This window comes from Callospermophilus lateralis, chromosome 8, assembly GCF_048772815.1.
Source record: "Callospermophilus lateralis isolate mCalLat2 chromosome 8, mCalLat2.hap1, whole genome shotgun sequence".
NCBI classification, from domain to species: domain Eukaryota; kingdom Metazoa; phylum Chordata; class Mammalia; order Rodentia; family Sciuridae; genus Callospermophilus; species Callospermophilus lateralis.
In genome coordinates, this window is record NC_135312.1 from 18,946,237 (window position 1) to 18,958,893 (window position 12,657).

The following is a 12,657-nucleotide window of genomic DNA, read 5'->3' on the forward strand; positions in this document are numbered from 1 at the left end:
GAAAGAGAGAGGTACAAGGTATAAGGGTTAGAGAGGAAGAAATGACACTCATTATTTATGAGTAATGTAATTATACATATAGAAAATGTAAAAATACCAAAGACAACAATTAGGATTAAAATAATTTTTCAAGGTTTACAAACAAGCAATATTAGAATAAAAGAAAATGTAAAAAATATATAATTTATATAAAGCAGTAAGATCTCTCCACCAAACTATAAAAGCATTGGGAAAAAATTCAAAGATTTAAACAAAAGGAGAGCTATGCCATACTTATGTATTAAAAATATCAAGAGTCAATTCTCAAATTTGTAGATTCAACATAAAAATCCTATCTGAAATTTTTGTCAAAAGCTAATTCTAACCTTTTTCTCAAAATGGTGCTGTAAGCTAAATAGGAAGCTCCTGCCCCCCCCCCAAAGTTGAAGCCAGCAAAAGCTTTGAAGTCCAAGAAGCCAGTGTTGAAGGACCCTCATAGTCATGAAAAGAAGATCCGCATGTCACCTACCTTCCGATGGCCCAATTGCGGCCCTAGAGGGCAGCCCAAATATCCTTGGAAGAGAAACAAGCTTGACCACTATGCCGTAATCAAGTTCCCCATGACCACTGAGTCATCCATGAAGAGAATTGAAGACTGTGTTCATTGTGGATGTCCAGGCCAACAAATACTAGATCAAACAAGCTGTAAAGAAGTTCTGTGACATTGATGTGGCCAAGGTTAACACCCTGATCAGGCCTGATGGAGAGAAGAAGGCATACATTTGAATGGCTTCTGATTATGCTGCTTTGGATGTTGCCAACAAAATTAGGATCACCTAAACAGAGTCCAGCTGTCTAATTCTAAATTTACCCTTTTTGTTAAGGTAAAAAAATTTAAAAAGCTAATTCTTAAGTGTATATGGAACTGCTTCCTGACTACCATAAGGTAAGCACCTATCCTCCACCATGCCTTTCTACCATATTCTGCCTCACTCAGGCTCAAAGCAGTGGAGTCAACTGACCATGGACTGAACCTCTGAAACTGTGGATCCCATCATTATGTATAATTATTATGCACCAATAAAAATAATACACTTCTTTCCTCCTCTGAGTTGTTCATAGCAGGTATCTTTGTCACAGCACCAAAAACCTAACTAACCAGGAATTGGTACTGAGAAGTGGAGTCATTGCTCTGACTCACCTGACCATATGTTTCAAAGTCATTGGAACTGGTTTGTAGGAGGAGTTTGGAAAAGTGAGAAATGCAGGATTAGAATGTTATAATCAAAGCTAAGTGGATGATTCTGGTGGGAGCTCAGGAGACCAGAATGCAGATAAGAATGCAGACAGTAAGGACTGTGCTTAGGCAGTTTCAGATGTGAAGGAGGATATTTTGGGGAATTGCACTAGAGTTAATTCATATTACATTCTGGCAAAAACTTAACCTACATTTTGTCTGTCTTGAGACTTTGTGTGAGGTATGAATTAATCAGTGGACTAATCTAACAAAGGAAATTTCAGGGCAGCACAACATTCAGGTTTTGGCATGATGTTGCTGAAAGCTTTTAGCCAGGTGTTCTTTGAGACTAGGGAGCAAAAAGCAGAGAGGAAAGATTTGAAAAAATTTACAGTTTGGCCATAGAAGAAACATACCTAATATTGGGCCAAGGAAGGCATGATTTCTGAAGAGATTATGGCCACTAAAGAGAAGTTAAGTATGTTGAATTAAGACAATAGGAAAGATTCCTTGAGGCCATCTCAGGAATCAACAAGACCATACCCACCTGCAGATTCAAGGGTATAGAAGTGAAAACTCATTTAGAGACCTTGGGGCACCCTGTTCACAAAGGAATGCCTAGAAAGTTGTTTCCCCAGGATTTGTTTCATGATGCTCAGCCACCCAGACACTCAGAGGCCACTGCAGCCATGGTCCAAGGAGGCCTGGCTACTGCTCAAGTGGGTGGCAGACCTTGGTGTCATCCATATGCTGCTGGTTATTCATGAATGAAGGATGCTGGAGGTAAAGGGGTCATAGACTTCCAAAGATTTCAAAGGCCTTGGAGGCCAGGCAACATGTAGCAGGATTTGAATCACTGTGAGCATCCCTTTGAGAGGGAGATGTGTGAGATTGTGAGACAAAGACAAAGCTACAGTGTAGACCTCTGAGATGAAGAGATACCAGTAACATGAAATCTATGCCAAGAAAAGCTGCTGGCTAAAGAGAGACCATGTTGGCTGCAACAAGGTCCTGGGGTGGGTCTGCCCTGGGGATCACATCCTGCTGCCATGTGCCTGAGAGGCCACATACAAAGCTATAGGACTTGTTTGCCCAGTTGAATCCTGGTCTTGCTTTGGTGTCATCCCTTCTTATTGTGCCCCTAAGTTGAAATGTTTACTCTATGTCATTATATATTAGATGCACATAACTTGCTTTGAACCTTTACAGGGGTTCATAGCCACAAGTTTGCTTTAAGTCTCAAAGGAAACTTTGGACCTGGTCTTTTGGGCAGTGCTAAAACCGTTAAGGCTATGGGGACATTTAGAGATGGTACAAAAGCATTTTTCTTTGTGAGATGGATGTAAGCTTTTGGGGGCAAGGGGTGCACTGTTATGGTTTAGATATGAGTAACCCCCCAAAGCTCCTATATTAATGCAAGAGGTGAAATATTTAGATTATGAGAGCTGTAGTCTAGGAAGTGTATTAATCCATTTGATGGATTAATAATTTGAATGAATTAGTGGGTGGTAACTGTAAGCTGGTGGGGTGTGGCTGGAGGAAGTGGTTCACTGGAATTATGCCTTGGGAATTATTTGTTTCTAACTCATGATCTCTTTCTGCTTCCTGACTACCATGAAGAAACAGCCTTTGTCCACCTTGCCCTTCCACCATAATGTTCTACTTCATGTCAGGCCCAGAGAATGGAGTCAGCTAACCATGGCCTGAACCTCTGAAACCATGAGTCCAAATCCATTTTGCTCCTCTAAAAAAAAAAAAAAAAATGTATATAGAAATGTTTGGGCCAAGATAAATGGACAAGAACAAAGTTGGAGGACTTATTCAGATACCTGATATCAAGACATAAAAAGCTGCAGTATCCAGATGTTGTCATATTGGTATAAACACAGCTGGGTATAGTGGCACATGCCTATCCTGGTGATTTGGGAGGCTGAGGCAGGAGGGTCACAATTTCAAGATCATTATTGGTTTAGCAAGATTCCCTCTCAAACGAAAAAAGGGACTGGGGATGTAGCTTAGTGGTAAAGTACTAAAAATGTGATAAAGAAAAAAGGATAAGCAATACAGATCAATATTCTCAATAGAGCGCAGAAATAAAGCCTGCACATATAGTAAACTGATTTTCAACAAATGGTTCCAAAATAGAAAATAAGTGCATGTTACTCATAAACACGTGCATGTGGGTGCACACACACAGGCGAGACTTCATCTTAATCTCATATGTACACCTAGAAGAGCTAATGAGTTTGTAAGGCTAAAAGTTCTGGAAGAAAACCAAAACTCTTGCTGGGGACAATGGCCCATGCCTGTAATCCCAGCCAGCAGTTTGGGAGGCTGAGGTAGAAGCATCACAAGTTCAAGGCTAGTCTCAGCAATTCAGCAAGGCCCCAAGCAACTTAATGAGACCTTGTCTCAAAAGGGTTGGAGATGGAACTCAGTGGTAAGGCACTCCGGGTTCATTCCCAGTGCCAAGAACCCTCTGGCCCTGAATTTGCCCTTCTCTCCAGAAACTTCTCCTATACTCCTTTGGAGCTTCTCTTCCCTGTAACAACCTTACTTCCTGAGAAACTAAGAGAAATTTCAAAAGCTGTCAGAATCCTGGCATCTGTGCCTACCTGTGAAATGCCAATCTGGCAGTCATTGGCCTTTGTTTCTGTGAGTTTGTGGGTTTTTTGTTTTGTTTTGTTTTGTTTTTTAATCTGAAAATTGAAAGCACACTTTGAAAAAGAAGCAGCTAACCTCTGTGAGCAAAGAGATGAATTTTTCTTTGATTCCAGGAACCTGCCTGTCCCAGAGGCTCTGGTTACACAATCCCCCGGGCAGTCGGGCTTCTGAAACTATTGAGACCTGCAGAAGCAGCAGAAAGCCAGGCAGCCTCACCCACCCAAGGGTGAGAAAGCTGTGTAAACATCCAGAACCATCTATGGTTGAGAGAACTGGTCTAACCACATGCTTGATCCTAGATACCACCGGGTGAACAACATTGCCTTTTATCTCACTGTGGTTTGGGGGAACATTCCAGAAAACTATTCTACCTTCAAGTATTTGTTTTAAATTGCAGTACTTAAAGATAATCAGGAAGTGCATTTAAACCAAAGCACTGGTTTAAACCAGTGTGGCAGCTGTCCCAACTTGGCTTCTAAGCAATTTAACATCCAGTCAAGACTCAGCTTGCTCCCTACGCCCTCTGCAAGGAGGTGAAAATACATAATGTCCTGAATTTCTATCTAAAGCTCAGTTTCTGTGGGGCATAGTAGCAAATGCCTATAATGCCAGATACTTGGGAGACTGAGGCAAGAGGATTGCAAATTCAAGACGAGCCTAGAAATTTTAGCATGAACATGTTTCAAAATAAAAAATAATTTAAATAAAAGACTGGCAAAACAGACTGAATTTGGGTCCCCAGCCCTTCTTTGAATTGGGAATACATTCGAATCTCCTGCTGACAGAAGGAAGCTGGAGAAGCGGAGCCCCCAATGACATGCCAAGGAAGACTGGAGCCAAGCTAGCCCATAGATAGGCTGCCTACAGCAGGTTGAATGACTCTGCATGTGCGTATTTCCTGCCTTTTGTCACTTCCCTGCCTCAACCTGTTCAACCCAGGGCTGCAAACACCCCAAAATACTGTTTACCAATCCCTAAAAAAGAACTTGGGAGATGCGATGGAGGGTTTTAGCTATTTGGTTATGCACTCTTTGCTGGGCAGTGGGCCAGGATCCACGTGGTACCTAGAAGCAGGGGAAATACATAGGATGGGTCATGTGCCCAGTGTGCAAGTGGTTTCTTCAGATGTTTTATGAGAACATTCCTTTACTTTATAACTAAGGTCATTCTGTTTAGATCCTCTCCTTAAGATTGGAGATAAGGGAAGTGACCAGTTTCCTCTCTCCATTCCCTTCCTTATCGCATTCTTCAGAGTCCTTATCTCACTGCCAGCTCTCCTAGGCACTGATTAGTATTTACCCCAACACCTCCTTTAAGAGTTCTGCTGATTTTCAGGTATTTTAGAAGTGGAACCTTTGAAGCAATTCATTTCTTCCATCTTCAAAGTTGGATTTGAATAAAATGTATTGAAACTATATTTATTGAAACCAAATTCCCCGCCTCTGCATTATAATCACCGGGGTTCTTGTCTCATGAACTCCAAAAATAAAATCTATGGATAACGGAGAATGAGTGCAAAAGATTAAGATTTATTCAGGTCAGAAGAAACAGCTTCACTAAGTGAGAGGGGCCCTGAAACTGGTCAGAAACCAAATTAACCAAGCTGGGGCCATCTGGGAAACAGGCAGTGCAGAGGCCTCCCTTCAAACCCTGATTCTTGCAATCAAGTCAGAAAGATTTCAGTCATGTTGCTCAGAGTAATAGGCGTGAGTTTATCAGAAGGGATGGGAAAGGGGAAAGGAGGACACCCTCAAATGAGAGAGCAGGTCCTCTTAGAGGAAGCGAGATGAAGTGCTCCTCCTGCTCTCCAGATTTATTGGGAGTCCCAGGGTGAAAGGAAAGTAAGGAACTGGGAGACTGGTGAGCGAGAAATGAAAGATGGAGACCAGGCAGAGATACACACAAGAGTTTATCTGTCAGAGCTGACAAATAAAGGCCATCTCTCCATAGGCGGGGAGAGGGGCTTTTATGGGGCAGGCTCAGGGATTTCAGCTGGATGAGTCCTAATGGGGGTGCTTAAGTGTGGGGTTGGTATGAGTGGTCTTTCTCAGGCCCTGAGGGAAAGCGAAACTTGTTCTGAAGATGGCAGCTGTCACTTAATATGGCCATCCAAATGCTAAGCAAGGAAGGGCCTGTTATGCTCGAATTCGGGACCCCCAAAAGACCACCGGAGACCAAGATCAATGTAAGCAGCAAAGAGATGTTTATTGCGAGCTAGCTCGGTCCTCCGCGCGCCCACACTGCAACTGGTGACGCTGAGAGGCCCCGAGCCCAGGGTTGGCAGCAGTTTTATACACTCTTTGGAGAAGGCAGGGACCCCTACATACATCATAGCATCTCTTAGCAAATCATCACACACTGCGGGAAAATCAAATAACTCTAAAACATGATTAGTACATTCACTGGTGGGAACAAGTTGGGCAGGGTTGATTGGTTACTACAAGAGGGGGATTTGTTTGAACTGATTGGTTTAAGTCAAGAGGGGTGTTCATGCTGAACTACATGTTTCCCAACATGTTATCAACCACCATAAACTACTGGGAGGGTCATCTGGCATCCCAGGTATTTCCCTGTCTCATGCTGATTGGTGGCTGCTAGGGGGCTGCTATGGGTCCCCACCTAGCCTGACTGAATCAGGGACACCTGGCGCAGCAGATCTCTCCTGTTATTTGTAGATAAACCACTTAGCAGGGTGGGAATGTGCCTAGGAGTGCTCTGTGGGTCTTTCCAAGGACAAAGGTGATGTCCCTTCCTTGGACAGGCTTTGCTCTGAGGTAGAGGCTGATTTTTCAGGCCTTACACAGGGAAGTTTCCAGAGTCTCACTCAACTTCACCTGATTTTTGACTGACAGCCCAGGACTTCCGCTAAGAGAAGATGGTATGGTGCTCGTAGAGCTGGAGTTTTTAAGGAAATTGAGACACTATCTTTGTTTCAATTCCTGTCTCCTCAGTTTACTAGCCTTTGAATAGCCCCTATCAAGTTTTCGGAGGGTCTTGATGACTTGGCTATCAGGGTTGTTATGGTTTAGATCTGAGGTGTCCCCCCAAAACTCACATGTAAGATAGTGCAAGGAAGTGTAGAGGTGAAGTGATTGGGTTTTGAGAGACTTAGCTCGTTGATCCACTTGAGTGGATTAGCTGGGTGGTGACTGTTGGCAGGTAGGGTGTGGCTGGAGGAGGTGGGTCCCTGGGAACATGCCTTTGGGGTTTATGTTTTCCCTGGTGAGAGAAAGCCCTTTCCGCTTCCTGATGGTCCTGTCCCCCTTCCATCTGCCACACCCTTCCACCAGGACTTCTTGCCTCCTCCTGGGCCTTGCGGAACACGTGTCTGCCCGCCGTGGACTGACACCTCGAACACTGTTAGCGCCAAACAAACCTTTCCTCCTCTCAAATTGTTCTCGTCAGGTCTTTGGGTTATAGCCATAGAGAAAGCTGACTAAAACGAGTGACTGGGCATTGTGATATAGTGTTGGTGAAAGGGGAGGGTCCTGGAGACTTGCTTACAAGGGATAAAGACATCCCGACCTGGAAATGGTAATTTTCACTAAGGCTGGGGAAGGTTCTAATATACCAAGCCCCCCACCTCCAGGCTCTTATCTGTCAGATAAGAGTCTCTGTGACTTTCAGTGGCTCTTCATTATCCCTTCCCGGCTCACCTGTTTATGACTGGTAGCCTAATCCTATTTTCCTAGTACTGGGAACTAGGATATTCTGTGCTTATATGATTATGTCAAAATGAACCCAATATTATATATAACTATTGCACTAAAACTATTTAAAAAACTATTTTCCTACCAATTTGACACCAGATATTTCTGGAGTGGCTGACCTTAGAATCTGACTTCTTCCTTCCCATGAGGGATCTTGGGGATGCGGCTCAGTGTTATAGTACCCTTGGGTTCGACCGCAGTACTGAAAGGAAAAAGTGCAGTTCTTTAATTGGATGGGGGGCCCTTACTATGTCTTGTTGTGGTGTGAACTGATAATACAATCAAGAGCATAAGTTATAGGTTATAGATTAGTAAAAAATCTAGATTATAGACTTAAGATTTTGATAAGTGAGATAAGACAATTATAAAGCAAGAACTGTCATAGATAGGTCTAAGACTCCGTTTTGCTGCCTTCCATAAAAAAAAAAAACAAAACCAAAAAACTGTTACAAGAGCTGTTTCTGAGAAACTGAAATGAAAGCTGTCTTATAAAAATTGTTTTCCTGTACCCCACAGAATGTACCCAACTGTATATGGTATAGTGGTGGTCATGGTGAGCTGCATCCTGGGTTTGAGTTCATTTATGGGTCTACTTGACTTTAAAATAGATATTGACCACTTGTTGGAACTCAAGATGTGATTAAGCTAACTGCTCTTTTTTAGCTTCTGTAACTTGCTTGCTTGCATGAGGCTGAGAGAAGCCCCTGAGCTGTGGTTTTCGTCCTTTAAATTCCCAAGACACAGGCCAGGAAATTGCTGTTCTCCCACAGAGCATCAGTCTCTACGGGTGGGTGACAGTCCCTGGCCAGGTAAATAAAGCTCTCTTTTGTTAGACTTTGAGAGTGTTTTCTAAGGCGGCTCCCTATTAACAGTCTTTGGGACAAATATTAAAATCCTTATTTTAGGGCTGGGATTGTGGCTTAGTGCTAGAGCATTCGCCTGGCATGTGTAGGGCACTGGGTTCAATCCTCAGCACTACACAAAACAGTAAATAAACAAAATAAAGGTATTGTGTCATTCTACCACTGAAATAAATAAGTAAATAAAGCTTGTTTATATAAAAAATTCTTATTTTAAATTTCAAAAGTCTACAGCTCAGGATAAATTGTCATTGCTGAGGCAGTAATTTGGTATTGTTACCCAGCTGCTCTAATACCACCTGGGTCTAATACTACCCTGGGGAAAGACACAGGCCTATATTCCTTCTGCTCCAAAATTTTTCAGAGTCGAATTGGTAAGAAAATAGGTTTTATTTATAGCTAGCTTTGAAGGAAGAGAAAAGAAACTTAATTGTTTTAAAAGTTTCATCTTCAAAATCTCCAAAGGTGAGAACTTTTAAAGAGGCGGGGATGCACATATGTGGATCTATCACCTGTGCTGGGAGGCCCAGATCCACTCCCAGAATCTCTGGGGCCTGTCAGAGTGTGGGGGGGTTGTAGCCCCAAAATCTCCATCCTCAGCAGGTGGAATGTTCCCCCTTCAGAACGAGTAGGGCAAATTCAGGCTGTTTCCTACCCTCCAGAGGAATACCCCAAGAAAAAGCCTTAGACTTGGAAGGAGGAGGTCAGCTAGATTGTAGTGGAGGCGCTCCTTATAGTGGGGCGGGTTACCGGGGCTTGCTGTGCCTGTGGCTGTGGTGTTGTGCACACTCCCGTGTGTGGGCCTTTGCTTACTTATGGAACCGTGCTGCTGTGTGTGGTTCCTTCCTTTGCCATGGGCTCTGTTAGTTGTTTTCCAGGCTGCTCTGGACAGGGTCTGTTTTCTCTGCCAAGTCCACTCCGCACCCTCCCCTCTGCTTCGTGCTGGAGGTTGACCTTGATGGACGACAGCAACCTACACTTCTCACTTCTGGTTGCCTCTGTCAATAAGAGGCCCTGATGAAGAAAGCTCTGAGGGCCAGAGAGTGAGGCTGGAGTGTTGATCCCCACCCCCAGTTTCTGCAGTTGACTTTGGGTAGTGCAGACATTTTCATGGTACTACTTTTTTCAGTTTTGAGCATGAGATGTCTTTTCATTCCCCCCACCCCCCATAATTTCTCTTGTCCCTCCTGACTTCTGCCCTGTGGGCTTGTCATGGTTGACTGAGATCCTCTACTGAGGGCCACTGTACCTATAGCTGGTCTTGTACAGCTGACTTTTTCCAAGTAATTATTCCCTTTGACTTCCAGAAACTTCTGTCTTCCCGTGGCTGCATAGACCTGGGGTGGAAGTGGCACCCTGCTGTTAATGGCCTGACATGCACGGTCCTTGGGTGGCTTACCTGAAATTAACTCACAACCTGGGCAAATAGTCCCCCTGTAAGGGAACAAATAGATGAGAATGTGGGAACAGGAGGTTACGAGAATCATTGTATAAAATGAGCCCTCTGTACAGATACCCCATATGCTTTCTTTGCCAAAAAGCAATCTGCCTGCAGCCCCACCTGGCCTGAGGGGACAGGAAATGTCACATTCCTCATCAAACTGAGGCAGGTGGGAAGGTCTGGCAGTCAGTGTGGATAATGAAGGATTGCGTGCAGAGAGGTTATCCCTGGGTAATCCCTAACACACTGTCCAGCCCAAGGGGCGCTAACACCTCCAAGGATCCTGCTTCCCAGCGCAAGCCAGCCATCACCCCCTGCACTACTCCTGCTTGCCCTGAGACTCCTGCGGAGAAGAAAGAGAAGGTGGGGTTCTGGGGTCTATAAAAGGGCAAGACACACCCACTCTCGTGGTCCCCAGCGTTCCAGAGAAGTCTACTCCCTTAAGTAAAACTTGCTTTCTACGCTTGACTTTTCTCAGATGTTTAATCTTCAGCACCAACGGAACAAGGATCGCCAAGACTGGTACCACCTCGGTACCCCACTTGAGTGTGTCATCTGTTTCCTGTCAGAATCCTGAAAGTCACACATTATCACATTTGATTTTTACCACAACCTGGAAGAGATATGTGTCATTACTTCCATAGTGAGCCCGAGAAAGGCTCAGAGAGGTTATGCCATTTGCCTGGAGTTACATAACTTCTATACAGGACAGCAAGATTCAATGGGAGGTGTCATTACTGAAGTCCTAGGCCAGAGGCTGACTCTGGGGTATCAGATCTGGTCATCTGCCACCCCCAAAAGTTGGTCTATTTAACAAAGGGAGCAGACATGGTGAAGCAGGAAGGAGTCTATTTTTGGTCAAACAGGGAACACTACAGAAAACTTTCTTCCTGGTTGGAACAATAACTCCATGGTTATCTAGGGAAGGGACAAAAGCAGGGCACCCAGAGGTACACTTACGCAAACAACTTGGCCAGGTGGCACCTGCATGCTGCAGCTAGGCTTCTCTGGGCTCGGGTGCCAGGGCTTGGGGGACAGATTTCTCTTCCAGCAGGCGATGAAGCTGGGAGGGAAGGACGAAATGAAGTCAGTCAAGAAAACAGATGCTGCTTCTTTTTTAAAAAAAATTTGTTCTTTTTAGTTATGTGACAGTAGAGTGCATTTTGACATATCACATATACATGGAGTACAGCTTCCCATTCTTGTGGTTGTACATGATGTGGGGTTTCACTGGTCGTGTATTCACATATGAACGTAGGAAAGTTATGTCCGATTCATTCTACAGTCTTTCCTATTCCCATCCCCCTCCCTTTCCCTCCATTCCCCTTTGTCTAATTCAGTGAACTTCTGTTCTTCCCTACCAGCCCTTTATTGTGTGCTAGCATCTGCATAGCAGAGAGAACATTCGGCCTTGGATTTTTTGAGACTGGCTTTTTTCACTTAGCATGATAGTCTCCAGTCTCATACATTTACCAGCAAATGCCATAATATCATTTTTCTTTATGGCTGAGTAATATTCCATTGTGTATACATACCACATTTTCTTTATCCATTCATCTGTTGAAGAGCACCTAGGATGGTTCCATAGCTTGGCTATTGTGAATTGATACGGCTGCATCGCTGTACTATGCTGATTTTAAGTACTTTGGGTATAAACTGAGGAGTGGGTCAAATGGTGGTTCCATTCCAAGTTTTCTGAAGGATCTCCATAATGCTTTCCAGAGTGGTGGCATCAATTTGCAGTCCCACCAGCAATGAGTGAGTGTATCTTTCCCCCCACATCCTCACCAACATTTATTGTTATTAGTGTTCTTTTTTAAATATTTATTTTTTAGTTATAGACGGACACAATATCTTTATTTTAAATTTATGTGGTGCTGAGGATCGAACCCAGTGCCTTGTGCATGCTAGGCGAGCGCTCTACCACTGAGCCACAACCTCTGTTATTTGTATTCTTGATAATCACCAAGAATGGTTGCTTCTTTGAATCCACCATTTACTCTTATTTATTTTTTTATTTTTTTTGCAGTGGTGGTAGTTGAACCCAGGACATTGCAAATGCTAGGCAAGTGCTCTACCACTGAGATATATCTCCAGATCTTTTTGTTTTATTTGAGGCAGAATCTCCCTAGATTTCCCGGGCTGGTCTCTGACTGCAATCCTCCTGCCTCAGTCCTCCAGGTTGCTGGGACTACAGGCCTGCTCCACTGCACCGATTTTAATGAGCCTGTTGCAGTCTCTCTGACTCAATCTACTGTCCCACCCTGTCCCTATATTGGATTACCTCTGTGGTTCCCAATCTTGGTGGGCTCAGGGCTCCTCTTCATAAAAACCTCATTGACAATCTTGAAATTCATAGTTAAAATTCCCAGTTAAAATAGTGTATTTATATACTCAATTTCAAATAAAATAAAAATATTTAAAATAGAACAGTTACTTATAGTAAGATACCTATTTTATACACAAACACTTAGGCATGACCACGTGGGTAGATTGCACTGCGGTTGTCAGAGGCATGGACTTGCTATAATGAGAACATTTGGATCTAACTTAAATAAGGCAAAACAGAATTTTTTTCTTTATAGATGACAGTTTGAAATCAGGGCTAGCTAAATTAGATCATTTCCGAAAAAGCACTGAGGTAGATTAGATATTTGTTCAAAACTGTTCACTTTCGGCCTGGGAATGTGACGTAGTCAGTGGTGCAGCAATTGCCTAGCGCGTGTGAGGCTTCGCAGTCCATCCCCAGCACATCAAACAAAAAAA

At 43.6% G+C, this 12,657-nt stretch overlaps 1 pseudogene; it reads left to right on the forward strand.

The window, feature by feature from the left end:
* The first annotated feature begins 377 nt into the window (after window positions 1-377).
* Window positions 378-819, forward strand: LOC143406428 (large ribosomal subunit protein uL23 pseudogene; annotated as a pseudogene).
* Window positions 820-12,657: the final 11,838 nt, after the last annotated feature.